Source organism: Dromiciops gliroides, chromosome 1 (assembly GCF_019393635.1).
Source record: "Dromiciops gliroides isolate mDroGli1 chromosome 1, mDroGli1.pri, whole genome shotgun sequence".
NCBI lineage: Eukaryota > Metazoa > Chordata > Mammalia > Microbiotheria > Microbiotheriidae > Dromiciops > Dromiciops gliroides.
The window spans coordinates 220,842,090-220,863,192 of record NC_057861.1 but is presented as its reverse complement, the minus strand read 5'-3'; the positions used below and the strand labels follow the sequence as shown (position 1 = coordinate 220,863,192).

At 37.9% G+C, this 21,103-nt stretch overlaps 1 protein-coding gene and 1 pseudogene across 1 annotated transcript in view; one reads left to right on the top strand and one right to left on the bottom strand.

The window, feature by feature from the left end:
- GNAL (G protein subunit alpha L) overlaps positions 1-21,103 on the top strand; it is a 499,698-nt gene that overhangs the window by 137,291 nt on the left and 341,304 nt on the right. The gene's annotated exons all lie outside the window — the stretch shown is intronic.
- Positions 7,197-7,762, bottom strand: LOC122735920 (annotated as a pseudogene).

Below are 21,103 nucleotides of genomic sequence, written 5' to 3'. Positions count from 1 at the left end.
TCCCTTCAACTGATATGGTGCATACAATCCAACATAGCTTTTTGCATATGTTGCCCCATGGAGGCCCACAGGCTGTCACCCTGAAGACTGCTTTACTCAAGTCATCTAAGCACATCCTCTCCCTGAGTAGGCTTTGGATATGCTCCCTATCGCCACAACTTAAGCACTTTGGAGTGAAAGAGGAGAAAAGCTTGCTACCTTGTATCTAGAGATTTCAAGAGAAATTCTGGTCATTTTCACTGCCAGTTCTTCAGTCCTTTACCCCTACTGCAAGGAAGGAGGAGTCACGTGCTGAGCTAGCCTCAGAGGAGGGGGAAGCTGAAAACAGTACTGGCTCAGGGAACAGAAGTTGTATCTCCACCACAGGCACTGGCATATGAGTTGTGATGAGAGGAAGAAGAGAGATCAGAAATTCAGAGTGTAAAGGGACCAAACATGTCAGAAAACTGAGGAGAGGTGAGAAGTTTAAGCTTCTCGAGGGCGGAATTGATTATGCATGGTTGTGCTGAAGCTCCAAATTCTGAGCTGATTGTTTAATTGTTTAATTTTTAGTGTAAACATTTACACCTCAGAAATCGGCAAATGCTAGAAACATCTCACAGATTTCCCCACTACTTCATTGTCTGAGGTTAAACTCAATACATCTTTTGGCATGGGCAATTCTGTGATATCAGCCCATCCGCATGTCAGGTGGCTTCATCTTGGAGAACTCATGGATAAACTAGTAGCATAAAAAATAATGCAGATTATACCCCAAAGTGAGTACAGCATATATATTTTTGAGGGGAAGAGTCAGTTGTTAAATATTTACCAGTACATCCCTGCCAAAATATGTCCTTTTTATCTTTGCATCCCTATTACCTAGCATAAGTGAGGTTCTGAAATTCACATAGATTACAAATACCAGAACCAGGTCATCTTAATCTAAATTCATTGTTCCTTTGAACTGAACCATGACTAGGACCCAGGGGCCTCAGATGACTTCCTTTCTGCATAAAATAAGCTATTAAAATAATTCATGTTGACCTTCTCTAATGTCAAACACCAGGCGTGTGGCAAGGCAAACAATTATAGTAGACCTTCTACCCACATAGTAGCTAGCTAACCTTTACATATATCACTTTTGCAAAGACTGTTATATATTATCTCATTAAGACTCCTGGATTGTAATTGTCCGTTTTTCTTCCTAAGCTCTTTTTATCCACCTCCTATCATAAAAATACATTCACGTGCTCCAAAGAAGTACTTTGACATTTTGTACATATCAGATTTTTTCTATTATTCGTGTGCCCAGTATTATTATGTCTGTAAGAGTTCATTTCTTTTATCATTAACAGCATATTAAAGGAAAAGACAGTAGAGGGCGTTAGAATGCTTTCCTGAGAAGCAAAAATTCTTCCTAATAAACAGCCTGATTTAAATTTGTAATAATAGCTCACATTTATGCATTACTTTAAAATTTATTCTCAGTATTTTTTCAATTAACCAGATTAAAAACAACAACAACAAATCTATCTTTCCATCCGCCCCACCACCACTGGATAAAGGGGGGAAAAATTAACAAATTTAAGCCCTCTGTACACAGGAGAGAATTAAATACACATTTATAGAGCAATTACTATGTCCCATGCACTGGTGTAAGAGCTTTTTAAAATTTTTATTTCAGTTGATCCTCACAACAAGACTGGGAGTTAAATACTTTAATAATATCAATTTAACATTTGGGGAAACTGAGGCAAACAGATTTTTTTTTTAAGTGATATGCCCAGGGTCACAGAGCCAGAAAGGATCTAAGGTCAGATTTGAACTCAAGTGTTCCAAACTCCAGACCCAGTCCTGTATCCACTGTGCCACCAGTTCCCGTAGCAGCATACTCTGGCAAAACAAATTCCACATTAACCATGTCCAAAAATGTAACAGCTCTCTCTGCATTTGAAGTTCATCACCTCTGTGTGAAGATGTAAGTGTTTGTCTTTTGGATAATTTTTTTGAAGTCATAATTTATCAATGCATTTATTAGTTCTAAAGTCTATAATTTGTCATTGTGTAGATTATTTTACTTCTGTTTACTCTGCATACAGTCATAGAGGTCTTCTAAATTTCCTCTGAAATTGTCTGTTTCATCATCTCTTAGGTCAATCTAATATCATTTACATTCACATGACATAATTTCTTTAGCCATTTACCAAAAGGATGATACCCTCTCAGTTTCCAACTTGGGGCTACCAAGAAAAGAGGTACTATAGATATTTTTGTACATGTAGATCCCATTTCTCTTTCTATTCTTTGAGTTATAGACCTAGGAGTTTAATATCTGACGTAAAGGGTTTAGTAACTTTCTGAACACAATTCCAGATTGCTTTCTAGAATGTTTGGACCAATTCACAGCTCCATTTGTTTTGCACTTATATACCAATTTTCCAATAGCCTCTCTAGCATTTGTTACTTTCTTCTTTTGTTATCAGTGCTATGGAACCCCAAAGTTGATTTAATTAGCATTTTTCTAGCCATTTGTGATTTAGAGCATTTTAAAAATTTGATTGTTGATAGCTTAAATCTTTTCTTTTTCTTTTTCTTTTTTTTTTGGTGGGACAATGAGGATTAAGTGACTTGCCCAAGGTCACACAGCTAGTAAGTGTCAAGTGTCTAAGGCCAGATTTGAACTCAAGTCCTCCTGAATCCAAGGCCAGTGCTTTGTCCAGTATGCCACCTAGCTGCCTCTGGGTATTTTTTAAAGTTCTTTACACATCATTTAATCAACAGAAGGATGGCTTTTAATCTTATAAATATGAATCTGCTTCTTATATAGTCTGGATATATGACCTTTATCAGAAAAACTTGTTATAATGATTTTTTCCCTAGTTACCTGTCCCCGTCTATTTTTTACTATACTAGATATATTTGCATGAAAACTTTAAAATTTTATATAAACAAAGTTTTCAAAGCATTTTCTATTTATGATCACTTCATAGGAACCAATATTACTACATAAATTGCTGTAGTACCTCCTGATTTCATGTACCATTCCTGGGATGCAGTCATTCATTCATGCCTGAAATGAGCATGATGAAAGCTAATAGCATCACAGCACACTAAACATTTTGGTAGGACACATGATGAAGAATTTGATCAGTGAGATGAGGGTTTGAGAGGCAAAAAATAAACATGGCTTAAGAAGGGACCTATAACCCCAAATGTTTCAGATTCTCTAGGATCAGAAATAATAAATGATCCTGTTTGCCTCTATCTGCTGCAGTTTGAATGCCACCTAAAGCTGTGCTAAGATATTAATTCAGTGCTAAGAAGCAAAGATTGTCATGAGGCATTGGTCTTTCACCGCATTTAGCAAGCACAGCCTCACGTAGAATAATAGAAGACAAGAATAATGACAGACTTAATTTGGCAATTTGATGTATCCTTGGGTACTCCCTCTACCAATTTAGATTGTGACTTATTTTACACCTCCTCATTCTCTGTGATTCTTATTCAGGTCTTTCCATAAATTCTCTATAAAGGTTTTAATCAATGTTCTAGGACACTTCCTCTATTTGTTTATTTTTTTGTGTGGGGGGGGGGGCAATGAGGGTTAAGTAACTTGTCCAGGGTCACACAGCTAGTAAGGGCCAAGTGTCTGAGGCTGGCTTTGACCTCGGGTCCTCCTGAATCCAGGGCCAGTGCTTTATCCACTGAACCACCTAGCTGTCCCCTATTTGTTTATTTTTAAAAATGTATTTCATAGATGGCGCAGTAGATAGAGTACCGGCCCTGGAGTCAGGAGTACCTGAGTTCAAATCCGGCCTCAGACACTTAACACTTACTAGCTGTGTGACCCTGGGCAAGTCACTTAACCCCAATTGCCTCGCCAAAAAACAAAATGTATTTCATAGATGTCAATATATCAGTTAGGCTATTCCATCTACAAGTTCTCATTCCTAATACATGAATTAACTACCTCCTTTTCCATCTGCATATGGGAGGTTGATGAACATCTAACATGTAGCAACGAGGAATTTTATCCCCATTCCTATATGTAGGTCGAAAAAATAGAAAGTTTGTTTCACCTGTATGACATGATAGTCCCTAGTAGTCCTTGATGCAGCAAACATCCCTTCTTCACCTCCCCCTACTTTACTTGGGTCTAGCTTCCTCCATAGTATGTGAATGTAATGGAATTGCCCTTTGGTTACTTACTGTTTTGATGCTATATTAATGATCATGGTATCCTATAATTCACAACCATATGTTAATACTGTTAAAGACAGGTTTTTGCCCAGCAATGACCAGTTTGGGTTCAATAAAAGCACAGCACAATTTTACAAATGTAGTTTGATCTTATCTCTTCTGTGTGTTCCTCAGTTCTGGATTCAACCTCTTTTACATCATAACATTTTTCTAAGATAAACATATATACACACATATATAGGTGCATACACACACACACACACATACACACAAACTCTATGTATTGAATTTCCACTCTCTGTGCCTTTGCATAGATTGATCCCTATTCCTGGAGTGCCCACCCTCCTCACCTCTGCTTCTTAGAATCTCTGGTTTCCTTCAGGAGTCAACTCAAAACACCATCTCTTAAATATCTTCTTTTCCTAATTTCTCCAGTTGTTAGCAATTCCCCCAAATCACCTAGCATCCATTCTGTGTGTATTTTTCATATAATTAGGTGTGTACATGTTGTCTACCCTCTCCCCCATTAGAATGTAAACTCTTTGGGGTCAAGGAGTTATTTAAAGTTTTTTCTTTGTCTCCCCAGCACCAAGCACATAGTAGCATTGAATAAATGCTAAGTGATCTATGAGTGTCATATTCTGGGTAATATGTGCTCTTTAAGCCATTTAGTTTCCTGGTATGGATCATAAGACCTCTCTTTAATGTTTCTGTAAACTTTCACTGAGGAGGCTTCTGGAGGTCAATGTAATTCATACAATGTTATCTGTAAATAATAATGTTTAGAGAACTTTATCAGCAGCAGGGACTCCTTTTGTTAAATTCCCTCCCGTGACACGACACATGATACTAGTGAACAACTTAGGAGAGTTCTGCTTTATAAAGCTAGGTGGTGAACTGGATAGAGCACTAGCCTCCATCAAGAAAACCTGAGTTCATATCATGCCTCAAACACTATGTCAGTTAACCCCTCTCAACCTCAGTTTCTTCATATAGAAAATGGGGATAATAATAGCACCTACCTGGCAGGGTTGTTGTCAGGATCAAATGTAAAGCACACAGCAAACCTTAAAGCATTGTATAAATGCTACCTATATCATTTATGTTTTATCTGATGGCAACACTCAGTTGGCCATTAACAAGTTCTTTCTTTCACAATTTTCCATTATATTATTGCCTTTGTTCTTTCATATGAAATTTGCCAGTTTATCTAATTCTCCTTAGCAGATATGCCATTAGGTTTTTTTGTTTGTTTGTTTGGGGTTTTTTGAGGCAGTTGGGGCTAAGTGACTTGCCTAGGGTCACACAGCTAGTAAGTGTTAAGTGTCTGAGGCCGCATTTGAACTCAGGTCCTCCTGGCTCCAGGGCCAGTGCTCTATCCACTGCACCACCTATCTGTCCCCATTAGTTTTTTATACTGCATCGAATGTATAGATTAATTGATTAGTATTGTTTCATTTATTATATAGATTTAATTGATGATCTCTCTCCAATTATTATATTCTTCATCTATTCACATAAAAATTGTTTTGTGTGTATTCCTAGAAATCTCACATAGCATTGTGTCTAAATATTTAAAGATTTAGTCATTATTGTAAATGTATCATCCTACCAACTTTCTAAGGGTACCCAGTTTTGAAAGTACAACACTGCAGTGGAATGAACCTGATTGAGGAAATATGACCCATTGGGCCAACTTGTTTTGTTTGTTTTGTTTTGGGGGGGTTGTTTTGTTTTAGAAGAGTAAATATAGATTTATTTTAGTCCAGTTTCAGTTTACTATATACTCCTAGCTTTGGGGTCACCCACTGGCACTTCTGTAACCCTCCTAGAAGTGGAGTATGACTGATCCACCTTAGGCTCCAGCTTCCCTCAACTCCACCCACATCCCTATCCCTTGAAAGGGGGATATGGGGGCAGCTAGGTGGTGCAGTGGATAGAGCATTGGCCCTGGAGTCAGGAGGACCTGAGTTCAAATCCGACCTCAGACACTTAACACTTACTAGCTGTGTGACCCTGGGCAAGTCACTTAACCCCAATTGCCTCACCAAAAAAAAATGTGGGGCTATGACCAGGGGAACTTGCCTCCTTAGTTAAGGAGCTTTGGCATATGTTCTCAGAAGACTGATATGTGCCTCTGGGCAGCCTGGGCTATGATAGGGTTTGGTCCATGCAGAAAGCCTAGAGCTTGAACTCCCAGGCCACTGGCTCCACAGTATAAAAAAGATGCCTGGATAGTCATTGTTACCAGGGCCTCCTGGCCCAGATCACTAGCTCAGGCCCTTTCAGACTGAGCTACAGTTGCTGTCCAGGAAGACTGAGGCCCCGGGGACCCCCCTCCAAAAAGGGTCTGAGGATCCACTCTGTGTACCTATTCTGTTGGCTGCTGCTTTTCCAGAAAGCATGGGAATAGAGTAACTCAATCAGAAGCTTCCCCACCTCCACCCCAAAAGAGGGTGGGGGAAACTCTACAAGTGGCACTGGGGGGAAACTGAGGGAAGCTTAAGTAGGAGTATCATTAAAATGAGAAAATATAACCAAAGGCCTTTGTAAACTAAGGAAACGTTAGCTATTATTAGTTTAAAACATTAATTAATTACTTTAAAAGATCCTATGCTAAATTGAGAAATACTATCAGGAAGGTGCTTCTTTTTTTTTCAGGAAGGTGCTTCTTAAATGGGTTTCCCCATGAGAGAAGAGTCCTGGGGTCTGCTCCCACTTAGCTGCTCAAAGACCTCGAGGCCTGGGCTCCATGAGAAGACAAAAGAACAGAGAGGTAGAGGTCTTGGGAATGAAGAAAGATGGGAGACCCAACTCAAGTGGCTAGAGTTGAATTTTTGTTCTTATTAGGGATCCCTGGCTGAGGCTAGAGTGAATAGGTGGGGCTGAACACCATGGCTAGGCAGCAACGCCATTCCCCAAGAAGGAGGGTGGGGAAGGATGGGAAACTGAGAGGGCTTTGGGGATGGTGGGAAGGAAGGTCAACTTTGCTTTCCAGGTATGAATCACAGTCTTCATTTCTCCATGAGTGAGACATTGACATTGAAATAGCTCAGACGTGTATTGTCATTGCTTAGCTGAGCATGGTAGCTGCAACTGCTGAGCAAAGGCAGCATCTTCAATTTGGAAGCTGGTCTTGGGCAGGGAGTAGTTACCCTTCTTAAAGGGGCAGTGGCAAGGCAGGCCAAAGGTATGGAGAGGCTCAGGGCAAGGTTCCCCAGGTGGGATGAAGGAGTTAATTGTCTCACATATCTTTCTAGGTGCAGCTTCCAATCTTTTTCAAACAGGGGATTTGCAACCAGAACCCAGGAGTTATTTCTTTCTCCAAAATTACCACTGCTTTCACAGGAGAAGTGAGAGGTACATTGGTCTTGGTCTCCATGCCAACACTTACTTCTCTAGGGATGCTGATAGGAACTGGTTCTACCTCCAGGCTGGTGATCAGTACTAGATCATGCCCATCATCACAGTTTTCCCATGAGAAATCACTGACCTTGTCCAAGAGGAACAAATCCTTGTTGGCAGGAAGAGGCCATGGCAGAGACTTGACCTAAAGCACACCTCGGGCAAGGGACTTCATGATGTCTGACAGCAGATCGACCACCTTCTTTTGTGCTGAGGGCCCTTTGAGAGAAGGTAACCTCTCTGTGCATGTAGGCTAGGCTACCTTAATAAGTATCATCTCATTCCTTGAGGTTCTGTTGGCTAAGGGAAATCAAGTCACATTATTGAGGGCACTTCCTCAATACAAAGCAGCCATGTGCAAATGGAGGGCTTCTCACTTGCTTGGCTGGTGGATCTCTATAATGGCTTTGTTCAGCTGAATCAACTCAGTAAGTACTCAGTGCCTATGCTTGTTGAATAGAATATCCTTCTCCAGCTATGGCTAAGTAAATTTCCTTTTGTTAACTGTTGAATGACCTATGAGCGATTCAATTTGTTCTGATATTGAATATAAACCACCAGGAGACTGGCTTGAGTCAGCAGGATTGAATAAATAACCTATGAATGAAAAATAGGAAGCCATCTCAGGCTTGAAGTATGAATACACCATTTGGGTCTGTTTTGATGTTATTCAGTCATTTGTCAGTCACATCTGACTCTCTATGACCTCATTTGGCATTTTCTTGGCAAAGGTACTGGAGTGGTTTGCCATTTCCTTATCTAGCTCCTTTTTCAGATGAGGAAACTGAGGCAAATGGGATTAAGTGACTTACCCAGGGTCACACTGCTAGTAAATGTCTGAGGCCATATTTGAACTGAGGTTTTCCTAACTCCAGACCTGGCACTCTATCTGCTATAACATCTAACTGCCCCAGCTATGTTTTAGAAAGGATATTTCTCCAGGTATACAATGGACTAGATATACTCTGAGCTCCCTTGTAGTGCTGAGATTCTTTGTGATTCTATGTTCTTCTAGATTTTGTCAGTGCTATGTAGACAAGCTGATTTTCTTCATACATTTATCTGATAACCCCAGTATCTTGTTGAAGGTATTCATTATATTGATTTTTTTGTCTCTTCTAAATAAACGCATGTTTTAACCTTTTCTTTCCAGAGCTTAGTCTCTTGATTTCCTTACCATAACTTGTTTTGATGGAGCTAGCATTTCTAAAATTTTGTTGAATAGTAATGGTGGTAACAGACATTAAATATTACTAACATCACTGCTTGGTAACTGTTATAGTTCCATTAGGTCAAGGAAAGAAGCAAAATTATTATTTCAAACCCCAATAACATTTCAAATGGACTATTTTATTGGTAGTATCACATACTTTGAAATGGTAATAACTGTTTCAAGATTACATTAAAAGACAAATTCATGTTCTCACCTCTATTTAATATATTTTGGGAATTTCAAGATTCACTTAAGTATGTCATATAGGGCAGGGAGCATTCAAGCCAAGGCTATGTTAATAATACACCCCATACCACATATCAGGAAGGCAGCTGTCCTGCCTTACAGAGGCAACCAAACTCTTGCAGCAACATTTTTTGCGTGTAATTGCAACTTGAAATTGAAGTTTTTACTTTTGTAGCAAAATGGGTGGTGGGGAAGTTAGGCCCTATGAAAAGAAGAAGTAATGGAAAGTCATATAAAGTAAATTTTTTTTACCACATTTGGAGTTCATTCCATTCTTTACTATGTCAAGTGCAACAGTATTCAAAATTCATGGCACTAGTTCAATTATGCATGGATATCAACTGCTAAATATTTTTAAATCATTTCAAATTTTGTAAATAAAATTCAGTATGGTTCAAATCCATTTTATCTACAACATAGGCTTAATAAGCTATTGAAGGAAATTGATGTCATTAACTTTTTGGTTATTGTTGTACTTAATGGTAGAAGAGAAAATTCAGAAATTAGTTCTAGAGTTCTGTGAATCTGTTCTCATGTGGCCAAGAGTTTGGATGTTTTGAGAATGCAAGCATATATTGAATTCAATAGGTTAATTACATATGTACATGCATATGTATATATTATTTATGGATCATATGATAAAGAAGAGGAAGTTTGGCTTAGTGGATAGTGGGTTGTACTGAGTCAGGAAGACCTTTGACATAGCTTAGTTATGTAAAGCATCCTCCATAATTTTCTAAGCCTATAAATTGCAGACTTGCATTAGTGAAGGTAATTTCCTCATCATCAATTTCATACACCAGCGAAATTACAGATCTAGTCTGCCCCCAAAAGATGATAAAGGTGATGAAATATTTTCTTTTGATTTTCCTGTCCTCAAATTTCTCATTGTTTTTCCTCTCCTTTAATCTGCTTTACTCTAATGAACTAATAGCTTTGACATATTTCTTTTTTTTCTTTTTTTTTTTTTTTTGGTGAGGCAATTGGGGTTAAGTGACTTGCCCAAGGTCACACAGCTAGTAAGTGTCAAGTGTCTGAGACCAGATTTGAACTCAGGTCCTCCTGAATCCAGGGCCAGTGCTCTATCCACTGTACCACGTAGCTGCCCCTTGACATATTTCTTAAACAAATTAATAGGTGCTGTACACTCTAACTTGGATCTGGGATTATTATTATTATTATTATTATTATTTTGGTGAGGCAATGAGGGTGAAGTGACTTGCCCAGGGTCACACAGCTAGTAAGTGTCAAGTGCCTGAGGCCGGATTTGAACTCAGGTCCTCCTGATTCCAGGGCCAGTGCTCTATCCACTGGGCTACCTAGCTGTCCCCCCAGGATTATTCTGAATGCTAGATTACAAGGGGCAGAGCCAAGATGGTGGAGGAAAGACTATGACTCTCTGAGCTCCTGACAAATCCGTCCACATACCTCCAAAAAAACCACCATAAGACAACTCCTGGAGCAGCAAATCTCACAAAAGAACAGAGTAAGACTATTTTTCAGCCAAAGATGGCTTAAATAGGTGGCGGGGATCATCTGCTGTATGGGATAAGAAAGGAACTCAGCACACTGCACAGATCCAGCCCCAGGAAGGCTGTACCTCTGGAGCCTTATAATCTTCAGCATCAGCAGCTTCTTCTGAAACTCATCTCATGGACTGGTGAGGGGATCAAGTGGTTGCCTGGGGGTAAATAGATGGGGTTTCTGTGGAAGCAGAGGCAGAGCATGTTGCCCAGGAAGCAGACTTGAGAGTGGCAGAAGTCTAATGGGGGAGGGACACAGGCACACAAAGTTTTTGACCATAGAGAATCAGATTTCAATCAGGTTTCTGCTTTTGGATTAAAGAGCAAGTGGGCTCGTGGTTACTTACAGGCCAAACAAGCTGATAATGAGCCTAAATTGTAGCACCTGGGACCCCCTATAGCTTGGGACAGTGCATCCTGGAAGCAGGGCTACATGTTAAGAAGCAGTTAAAATCCAAGAAATAGGTGGGCAAGATGAGCACACAGAGAAATCAGCAGACCATCAAAAGTTTCTTTGGTGGCAAGGTAGATCAAAATACACACTCAGAAGAATATAACAAAGTCAAAGCTCCTACATCCAAAGATTCTAAGAAAAATATGAATTGGTTTCAGACCAGGGAAGCAATCAAAAAGGACTTTGAAGATAAAGTAAGAGAGGTAGAGGGTAAAGTAAGAGAAATAGAGGAAAAAATAGAAAGAGAAATGAGAGTGATGCAGGAGGGTCATGAAAGAAAAGAAAGTCAACAGCTTGAAAAGCCAAATTGGCCAAATGGAAAAGGAGGTACAAAAGCTCTCTGAAGAAAATCATTGCTTAAGAATTAGGATAGAGCAAATAGAAGCTAATGACTTTTTGAGAAATCAAGATGCAATAAAGCAAATCCAATGAATAAAAAAAATAGATGGAAATATGAACTATCTCCTTGGAAAAACAGCTGACCTGGAAAATAGATCCAGGAGAGATCATTTGAAAATCACTGGACTACCTGAAAACCATGACCAAAAAAGACCTTAGACATCATCTTCCAAGAAATTGTCAGAGAAAATTGCCCTGATATTCTAGAAGCAGAAGGTAAAATAGAAATTGAAAGAATCCACTGATTACCTCCTGAAAGAGATCCCAAAAGAAAAACATCTAGGAATATTATAGCCAAATTCCAGAGATCCCAGGTCAAGGAGAAAATATTGCAAGCAGCTAGAAAAAATGAATTCAAATACTATGGAGCTTCAGTAAGGATAACACAAGATCTAGCAGCTTCTACATTAAAGGACTGGAGGGAAAGGAATGTGATATTCCGCAGGGCAAAGGAACTGGGATTACAACCAAAAATCACCTACCCAGCAAAACTGAGTATAATCTTTCAGGGAGAAAAATGGTTGGTAATTTAAATATTATTGCAAAATTCCCAATTGTAAAAAAAAAATGAAGAAAATCAGCCTTAGAGGGACTAAAATGAGGAAATAAGAGAAGACCTTGTTCTATCCCCTCATCACAATACTGAGGTGATCTTGGCATTGTCAGTGAAGTACAAGCCATATTTAGATATGAAATCTGGAAACATTGAGTTTCTGGGACAAAGGGTATGAACATTTTAGACATTTTTTAAAAATACTATTTAAATTGTTTTCCAAAAGTATTATCATTCACAGCTCACCTGTCTTCCTATAATCTCTCCAATGTTAACTATTCCTATCTGTTGTTATCTTTTGCAATTTGCAAAGTATGAAGTGAAACCTTAAATTTTTTTTTTGTGGGGCAGTGAGGGTTAAGTGACTTGCCCAGGGTCACACAGCTAGTAAGTGTTAAGTGTCTGAGGCCAGATTTGAACTCAGGTCCTCCTGAATCCAGGGCCAGTGTTTTATCCACTGTGCTGCCTAGCTGTCCCCAAAACCTTAAATTTAAAAAAATTTAATTCGTAATTTTCATATTATTGTTAATTTGGTATATTCATATGGTTATTATCAATTTGCAATTCTTGTTTTGAGAACTGTTTGTTCATATCCTCTGGCAATTTATCTAGAGGAGAATGGTTTTGGTTACATAATATATGTACAGGTATACATGCCAGTTGTCTATATATTTTGGATACCAGATACGTATCTGAAATATTTGATTAAAATATATTTTGTCATAAAAATCTTACATTACATACTTGGAATGTTTTGGGGATATTCAGTTTTATTATAGTGCCAATAATTAATAATGACAAACATTACTTTTCTGGTATTTTCTTGGAGTAATAGGGCTTCTTCCAATTCATGTTACTCTTACCTTCTTTATCCTTACTTCTCCAAACCTGTATCAATTCCAAATTCTGTTTCTCTTTTCTTTTTGCCCTTTTCCAGTAACAGTTGCTGACATTTGCTATAGACCTTGAGGGAAAAAAACACAACTGTGACATTCATAGATATTAAATTGGTGTGTTCTCATCTGTCCTTCATATGCAAACATGACCCATCACCAGGAAAGCACCTGTTAGAGTTTTGTTTTTCCAGTACTGCTGATAAATTTTCATGCATCCTCTTTCTTTCCATACCTCTTCTGACCAAAGGCATATATCTCGGGGATCGAGGGGACAAGAAAATATGTGGTAGGGTGGTTTAGTCCCCATGTGGACCAAGCTTTGTTCCATGGCAAAAGTACAATATATATATATCTGCTTTTCTATAAGTAAAGCATTGAAAAAGAGAAAGAAGATAATTCTTTTGTGTTTATAGATGCATTATTGAAGTAGAGCATGTGTGATTCAACAAACACATCAAAATTCATATTTTATGCTGCATATATTCTTTAATTCAGCAAATATAAATGGGACCTTCTTTCAGGGTGGTGTTTATAGGTCTTGTTAATGTTTCTACATCATGCCAAACTGGCACCATTTTCTTGAAAAATCCATTCCACTTCTGATTGTTGCAGGTCACAAGAGTCAGTCCTATCCTTATCCTCCCTCCATCAGTAAACAAACATTTCACATTCTTCTTTCAGTATGTTCCTAATTAACACATGTTTTCTTTCCACCTCATTTCAAGTTCCACTTCTCTCATTGTATCACAGCTGCTTATATATTATTCTGTCATCCCTGGATTTCCAACCCACCAGAGTAGTTTCATAGCATGCTGTATGATGAGCCAGCTGTGGCATTGGTTATCTTATCTTGCCATTTAAAGTTTTAAAAATGTGCAGATGACATCAGTGAAACTGTTTTTTAAAATGAGTGTTTTAAAGGTGTCTAAGTCTCAGAGCAATCAAGCTACCATGTTCCTGTGCTCTAGCTTCTACTACCAACCCAGAACTCAAGCCCTGGGAGTGTGAGCTTGTGATTTAATGATGGTCAGCATGATAGTTAAACAGATCTGTGTATATGAATTTAATGGAACATCATGCACTAATGCATGATGAATATGCTAAATTCAGAGAAACCTCAAAAGACTTATATGCACTGATACAGGATGAAGTGAGTAGAACCAGGAGAACACTTTATACAAAAACTTCAAAATTCTCATATGATCTCAGAGGAGGGCTTCTTAAACTTTTTCCAATCATGACCCCCTTTCACTTGAGAAATTTTCACTTGACTCCTAGTATATAGGTATATAAAATAGGTATACATAATCTTTTACTGTTGCCAAATTTTAGCTTGGTTCATATGACCCCATATGGGGTTATGACCCACAGTTTAAGAAGCTTTGATATCAGAGGACTGATGATGAAGCATTCTCACCACTCCTTGACAGAGAGATGATGGCCTGGTAATAAATAATCATATCTACATTTTCCAGGCATAATCAAAATGTGCATTTGTTTTACTCGATCATTCTTAAGAGTGACAAAGGAGGGCTTCTATTTGGGATAGAGAAGAGTTGGTAGGTAGCCATAGAAGTAAAAAAAAAAAAAGAAAGAAAAGAAAATCACTGAAATATTTTTAAAATATGAAGAATAAATCAGAAGGAAGTTTAGAAAGGTACACAGACAAGCAGAGCCATTTTGTTACTTTCCTAATTAATTTAATGTACATTTAACAAAATTGAACTCCATAAGAGAAGTTCAACAGAACTTGATAAAATTCTTGTCTTAAAAATTTGTCTTTGTATATTAGAATGTTCATATTAATTGAGATTAATTTCATAAAAATCTTTTAAAAGAAAAGGTATTTATCTAATTTCAGTAGACTAAGACATACTTGCAGGCTAAAACATTTGCCTTTGGGGGACAAAGCATAGTGCATGCAAGAGGTGATGGGTACTATTGTAAGCAAACTCTCCTAAGAAAAGATGCTCATAGATCTTGAAAGAAAGATGACAGGAATAATAACTAATAGATTGGATCCCATGAAACTACAACCAACCAAACAGGAAGTCACAAATTTGATGGAACAATGGTCTGGATATTTGAACAAAGATCAGAACTGATGATTAGTCACACAATTGTATGACATTCCCATTGGATCATGACATACAATGATCATATATATATATTTAACCATTGCCTATATAAATCTCTGGTTGTAAACTGTAACTTTGGAAGTAACATCAGCTCTTTGAGGTCTTCAGAGTATTTTAAATACTAGAATGATAATTTATGGAATTGTTGCCTTTCATGCAACTCTACTGAACTTTTGCCCATTGAAACAAATGAATATTCCTTACTCATTTAAAAATAGCACATAACAATAGTACTTAGCACTATCATTTATTAACTAATCTCTTTTATCAGATGCCCTACTAGTATATTTGAAACTCTTAGTAAGGCTCATGGTACCCCTTAAATTCAGGTGAGAATAAATGGAGAAATGAAATGTCTCATTTTAACCTCATTTTAAAATAAATCATCATTACTTACATGTTCAGTAAACCAGATTCTTTGGAAACTAAAAAACAATCTTGGTAAAAAATAGTAACCTTTGAAAGATACATTTACCTTTTTTTTTCAGAGTTGAGAGTTCTACCTCATTGGTCCTGTGCCTAAAGTTAACACGCATTTTCTCTCACCCCAAACAAAAGCAGAACCATGAAATATTTCCCCTGGGGCCAGTTCTTTTGTAACAACACACAATATGTCACCTGTGTTAAGACTGCAATGTTAATTACAACACGTTGGTTATGAACTTTTTGTTCATTGTTCTCTTACCTGACAGTATTGGTCCAAATAATTTTTTCTAAGCTTCCTGATGAGCTTAATAACCTGGGAGTTAGTAAGACATACCTTGATAATGTCTGACTAGTATAGATGATGAAATTATTTTTGGTCTGAGCATATTCTTGGAAAGGTCAATGTCTCTATCACACAGTAAAGATCACAACTTCAACAATAATCCAAACATGGAAAATTTAAATGGAAGCACATTAAAGTATCTTCATGTACAATCTGAACTTCAAAATGTGCCAGATGCTGTTTGTTCATTCAACAAGCATATTTTAAACATCTACTCTATGCAAGGTACTATTTGTTTAGGACATGGAAATTCCACCAACATTGCTAAATTGGAATAGACATACCTAAATGGAAAAAATATATTCATCAACATGTAGCTAAGGCAGCATGGGATTATTCAATAATCACAGTTTCCCTATTAGATAAGGGGTGTGATCCTTCTGAGGTTAGGGCAGGCAAAATAGTTAGTCTGGATCCTTCCTTTGCAAGGACAGAAATCATCCCATATATTGCTTGGGGACCCTTTGTATAAAAGTCTGAGAATCAGAACAGCAGCTCCTTCTTTCGCTGTGTTGTAACATAAACTTAGGAAGTTTATGGAAGTTTTGGAATACCAAAAGTCCAATACAAGGAAATGGAGCTCAAAACAAAACAGTAAAGCAAGCTAGATTTATTATGGGGAGATACCACAACATGAAGGGTCTGGGAGGATTAATACAGGGTGTTCTGCTTAGGTCCCTTATGAAGTTGTGTCCCACTAGGGATCAGGCACCTGGTCCCCAACGAGTAATGCCCCAACCAGTTCTTAAAGGATTCTTATATGGTTCTAGCAGGACCAGGCATAGGGGGAAGGGAGACCTGGGGACTGGTGCTGATTCATGTTAGTGGAGGAAGGCAGCACTCTTTGGGAATTTGGTAGCTAGTTGATATTCAAATTCCCTGGGAAAAGGGCTTTTGGACCATTATTGCTAATTTTACTGACAGGATGACTCAGGGGGTTTTGAGCTCCTATGGAGGTGTTGTTTTGTTTTGTTTTTTTCATTTAGTAGAGAGGTTACTGGAGTCATTACGTATCTCAACCTTTTTGTGGAGCCCAGACACATTCATCAAGATCATAGGATGCAAGATGAGTGACTACTAGGGTCAGAAAGGGGGCTGGAATTCCCTGAAACACTCTCAAGCTTTAGAATTAGAAGGAAAATGGTAGAAAAGTACATTTGGGAACATTCTATTTCCTTGTGCCCCATGAGATAGTACTGGAAACTTTTAAATCTTAAAATATAAATTAAAATGTCAAAATATCCCATAAATAAAATAATAGCACAATAATTCTGTTTTCCATTCCAAAAAAGTATTGTAACATTTTAAAATGGTTTAAGGTACCATAGTTATGTTTATTTTGAAAACATTGCATACTACAAGTAAAGGTCTCTGAAATCTTAGTATTTAGAGATCCCAGAAGGTCTTAAATTCTTGGCATTGATTTGAAGAAAGTAATGATAAACCTGAGAGATACCTACAGTAAACACCTTACCAAAACCAATGAAATTACTTACAGGAAATAGGCATACAATTGAGGAAATAAGTTTGCTGAAGCAAAACTTCATGGTATAATTATGAGGAAAAAATGATGGATGAAATAAGTCAGTCAGTCGATAAACATTTATCAAGCACTTACTACTTTGCCGGGCACTGTGCTAAGCACTGCAAATAGGAAAGGAGACAAAAAGACTGTTCCTGTCCTCAAGGAACCTATAACCTAATGGGGAAAGCCAACACACAAAAGGAATCAGAAAGAAGTGAGTACCAGGTGGATACAGTCTTGCAAGATAATGAGATAGTTTCTTAGGGAAAGAAGGTATGATAGAGAAGTCCAAAGTAGGCTAAAAAGTACAATTGCCAGAAGTTTAAGGTTCATCTCATATGGGCAGATTTTGGAGATGGGAAGGTCTTTAAGGTCATTATATCCACTTTACAAATGAGGAAATTAAGCCTCAGGTGTGAAGTGACTTGACTAATGGCAAAGCTGTAATTTGAACCCAGGTCCTCCACCTTTAAATCACATGTTCTTTCCATGGTAAATTTCTGCTTCCAAGGCTCAAAAGCCTCCCCATTTGAATTTTGCAGACTTAAACTCAATAGTTATATATGAAATTGTATAGTATGATGCTACTCATTGAATATTTAGCAGCCATTGACATAAACAACTACCGCTAACATCTTATGTCCCTGTGATATTGGGAACATAGGACTTAATTCACCAGCATAAATACTTCAAACTAGTGAATCATCATCTTCCTGTAGGAAAGCAGTGGTGATGGAAGCCTTACAAGAATCAAAAAAATGTCATGGCCATCAACTGACCCAGGACCTCTTATACTTAACTTGCAGGTGAAATGAATTGCTGCTCCAAGGGATTTCAAAGTTGCTAGCACCACATGTTTTCTTTAAACCAAAACCCAATTAGCAACACATTACTAACCTCTTTTGAGAAAGATACAAGGGGTCTTGACTACCAAAGACCTCATGAATATTAAAAGAAAGTGAGAAGTCTGTATTTGAATGCTTCTTATCATTGTCTTTTATTCCAAAAATGTGGGGAATGTTTTCCCTAAATAGTTGCTTCTGTTATACAAATAGTTATGAAGTCTTGGAGCTCAAAATATTTGGTGATTTGTATAGCATTTTAGGGAGTCAGTCTGGAATAGTAGATAGAGAGGTGGCCTCCAAGTCTGGTAGACCTGGGTTCAAGATCTACCTCTGACATATCCTGGCTGTTTGACCCTATGTAACCTTTCAGAGTCCTGACCAACTCTTTAGGATATAAAATACAAATAAGTTGCACATCTCCATTGGTAAAGAAAATTCCTCACCAGGAGCTCTCTACAGAGATGAAATCAGAGATCTGATAAAAAGAAAAAATATTTTAAATTAAGCATTTATTAAGTGCTTATTATGTGCAATGCACTATCCCAGGTGCCAAGAGCCCCCTTATCTCCAAATTATTCCTATTTGGCTGCCTTACTAGACCCTCATTATCTCTCTCTCAAAACTATAAGATAACACTACACAATCAAGGAAACAAAGCAGTTGGGCTTCTGGCCAGAAAGGTAGTAACGAGGGGTTAAGCTTCTCTGTTACTCTTAGGTTGCCAGCAGGCATCAGATAAAAGCAAGTTGAGCCAGTCCTTAGAGGTTGGTTGGTATTTGATAGGTTGACCCATTTTGTTACTGCACTGACAGAACTGTTTATCTTGGTAGGAGAGAAAGTTACTGAGGTAGATGGCAGTACAACACAACATTGGGTATTTGTTATTCCTGTCCAGCCTTCCCTACGTGTCTTCATTCCCTATCTTTGGGAAAATTTTATATGCCAAGCCATACTATATAGTCTCAGCTTGGACACAGAAAACATAGTAAGATTTGCTCAATTATTAATTTGAGTAAAAATAGTGTCACCAGTTTTATCCTTGATAACAACATCTAAATCATTTATCATACTCTTAGGTGTCCCTGTGTCCAACAGCTAGCCAGAGACGTCACCTCCATCATCAGCAATGCCTCATGTTGCCTTCAAAAATGTTGCTTTGCTTGTCACTATTAGCTAAAGCAGACAAATTATCTGGTTAATAGATGATACTTTGATGGCAAAAAAGCAAATTTCTAACAGGTTTTTTTTTTTCAAATCCCTCCATGTTAATGACTGTGCACTTATAGCCCAGGACCAGAATGATGTGTTTGTGTGTAGTTTTCCAATGCATCATTCTGCTTTAATCTGACTGCTATTGCCAAGAAGATATCTGTCCTCCAACACTGTGCATATGATGTCTCTGCAGTTTCTTCATCCTCGTAAATAGCTTGCTTCTAAAAGTTGTAAGTAATATTTGTCATTTTGGGGTAGTCATATCTCAGTGATATATTTAGAAGAGTAGGGTTTTCTGGCTTACTAGATTTCCCATTTAACTACATTTCTACTTATATAGTAAAAGTACTTATGACCAAGGGGACACTTGCATAAGATGGCATATCCAGACCCTGGCCTCTGTTTCATGTCTGCACAAATATATGAGCTAATATACTTGTTACAAGCTTTCCTTGAGAAATATTGCTCTTACATATTTGAAACAGGTTTCATTTTTCTTGCTTTCATAATGAGTAGAGGGGGGAAGGGTATTGGGAGGGAGAGAATACAGGAACTAAATATAAAATAGATTTTAAATTTTGTTTTTGTTTTTTGGTGAGGCAATAGGGGTTAAGTGACTTGCCCAGGGTCACACAGCCAGCAAGTGTCAAGTGTCTGAGGCCAAATTTGAACTCAGGTATTCCTGAATCCAGGGCTGGTATTCTATCCACTGTGCCACCTTGCTGCCCCTAGATTTTAAATTTTTAAAAGAAAAAAATTGTTCTAGCAACATCATTTTGCTATGGAGTTGTAAATATATAATTTTCTTTTTTTTTGTGGGGCAATGATGGTTAATGGACTTGCCCAGGGTCATACAGCTAATACGGATCAAGTGTTTGAGGCCAGATTTGAACTCAAGTCCTCCTGAATCCAGGGCCAGTGCTTTATCCACTGTGCCGCCTAACTGCCCCCATAAATACATAATTTTCAAAGTGTACCATAAGTCAGGACACCCCATTGTAACACAATTCTGCCAATCCCTCAGGCCATCCCAGTTCAACCCTGATTTTGAGATGCTTCAAAGTTCCTAACACACACACACACACACACACACACACACACCTCTTAAAGAAAGAAGTTGTTCTGGCTGAAGTTCTACAGATAACTAAAGAAAGTCACCAGTCACCAAGGTAGGATTGTTACAAATAACAAGAACGGAAACATCCCTGGACCTGGTATCAGGAGAACTAAGTTTTGATTCCCCCATCTGACACTTTACTACCTCTGTGACTTAGAGTTTACAAACCAGCTAACCTCTTCAAGCTTCAGGTTATACACATTTGTAAAACAGGAATAATAAGATTGTTTTTTCTGTCTACCTTACAGGAGGTTAGCAATGAAAGCTTTTGTGTACCTTTAGACCCTATAAAATTCAAGTTAATATTAACACACAAAAAACAAATGGTTGTCTAATTAATATTGTCCTTATCAGTAGCAGCTCTGATCACAATAATAAAGTTAGTGTTGTACATAGAGCACAAAGGAAAAGAAGAGGCAAGATCTAGAAATTTAGATATAGAAGAACCCACAAGTTCATGCTTCTAAAGTCTCTAGATTTAGCCTAGCAAGTTCGGTTATTGTTTCATTGGTTATCCTACTCTTTAGGTATCTAGAAGAACTAAGGACCGAGGGGTGCTTCGGGAAACCCTTGGCTTCTCTATTGATTTCATGGTGTATAATTAATAATAACTGAGGAAACAATAT